This window comes from Rhagoletis zephyria, unplaced genomic scaffold, assembly GCF_001687245.7.
Source record: "Rhagoletis zephyria isolate East Lansing unplaced genomic scaffold, Rhagoletis_zephyria_1.1 Rzeph_scaffold_00534, whole genome shotgun sequence".
In the NCBI taxonomy this organism is placed as follows: Eukaryota; Metazoa; Arthropoda; class Insecta; order Diptera; family Tephritidae; genus Rhagoletis; species Rhagoletis zephyria.
In genome coordinates this window covers 50,102-52,376 of record NW_016157618.1, presented here as the reverse complement: position 1 = coordinate 52,376, position 2,275 = coordinate 50,102, and positions in this window count along the sequence as shown.

The window sequence follows — 2,275 nt, the reverse complement described above, 5'->3', positions numbered from 1 at the left end:
TATGTACATATGTGAACATGCAGGTACATTTATAAGCAGGGAACAATTCTTGCAGTGAAAACAAAATAGTATGTGGCAAATCTAATCAAGGGCAAAGCGGTTACATTTTCATACAATAACTCAATACGGTGCGTTAAAAAGTGGTATTTCAGGGGTTCTTTTAACTACGCCTACGTACATATGTAGTTATGTATGGATTTACTTATATTCGTATGTGTTCACTATGCTTTTTACGATATTTTCTAGCTTAACGGTGCATTTTGATAAAGCAGGCATACACTTGGGCATTTCTAACTAAATCAGAATTCGTGAAAATTATTGAAACTTGTAAGTTTAAATACCATTTTAGAGCATTGTAGTGTTTCGTTAGTTGCTTCTGTGAAAGCTCTTCTGAGGCGCAATTTTCGGCTCTCGGACAGGGTGCGGGGCATAAGTAGAACACCCTAGAGGAAAATGTTGAGTAAAATTTAGATTGAAATTGGATTGGTTATTTTAATGTTGTATATTTGAATATAGCTATGCCTAGTGCATGTTCATAGATGTTTGTAAGTCCTTAGAGCTACGAATAAAATACTTTTTTGTTAACGAAACATACATACATATGTTGCATATTTGTATATTCTTTTTTTCAATATAAGAAATATTTTTATAACAATAATAATGATTTGATTGTGCCTAGTTATAATTATGTGACATCATTAAGACAATTTTTCGTCAGTGCTGTTCGTATATGGAATTGCGTTCCATCTTCCATTCGCAGTAGCTTAAATAAGAGCAAATTTAAAAACGTTTTGTACTCGTATTTTCAACAATAAATTTATGTTCTTAACTTTGGGTTTCGCTATCTACCTTTTTAGAACAATATCGAGGGCCTATGTCTGCATTTTTCACAAAAACTACTTTGTGATGTTAGAACCTTACTGACATCACTGATGTTAATTATGACTTTGCAATTTAATAGTAAATTCTTCTGTCAAGCGTTATGCAAGGTCAGAATTAATATCACCGATGACAGTTAAGTCTTAGGTGTATTTTTATATCAGAGTCTCATTTTTGTGAATTATGTTTTTATTTATTTATAGCTACTTTTTTACTGTTTTTTATTTATATTTTTAACTTTCATCTCCTACATCATTGTAACTAGTATTTATTCTGTTTAATCTTAGTTTTAGGTCTAATTCTCAGTAGTTTTTTTATGTCATAATCACAGTTGTGCTATAAAAGAGCTTTCAAGCTCTTATTGTACTAAAAAAACTGTCTAATAAATGAAAATGAAATGAAATGAATATATGCAAAATCAAATCATTCGTTTTTATAGCTTTTCAATAATTACAGTTGTGCTATAAAAGAGCTTTCAAGCTCTTTTTGTACTAAAGAAACTGTCTAATAAATGAAAATGAAATGAATATATGCAAAATCAAATCATTCGTTTTTATAGCTTTTCAATCATGAACGAAAAACTATTTTCTGACTCTATAAATGGGTATTTTCAAAAGAAATATGACATCGTATTTGTGTGACAATGACTTTATAAAAAAAATCTCGTGATAATTTTAAAATTACAATTTTTCTAATTTTAATTTTTTGAGTAATCTTATAATTCTATAAATTTACGAAACGTAAACGCTAGATAATTCAATGTGTGCGCACATTTGGCTTTGCAATCTGCTGAGGCTTAGAAATAAAAGACTGATGCTTCGTATTTTGACGTTTTGGAATGCACCCATGCTTTCTTCTAAATTACTTCCAATAAGGCTTTCAAAAAATTATCAAAAATAAATTGGATCGGCTTTGATAGTTCCAGTAGTAACGAGATGGAATTCGTTGTTTGATGCCGTTCCTCGTATATATGTATATTACTTCATGATAAAAAAAACTCCATGCATTATGCGACTCATTGGTAATTGCAATATTGACTTCAGTGACTTACAGTACTTACATGAAGACTGCAACATAATGTCACCAATAAGTGCAACAGGTAGTCGAGCAAAATATACTCTTTGGATGTCTCATTCCATCTTTAATTAATTAATCCCAACGGCTTTTTACCCTCCATTCCCGCCCAACCGACACGAGGGGCGCAGAACCGTTTTTTTTTTTTTTTAGTTTTTTCGTGCCGAGTAGTGGAAACAGGAGTTCGTTAAGGGTCGAGATCTAAAACTATTCAGCTACAGAATCAAATTCATCAGCTGATTGGATATGCTAAAGATAGTATTTCAATTATTGAGAGTGGAAATAATAGTTTTCTTTATAGTAAAAATCGAGTCCGATACGT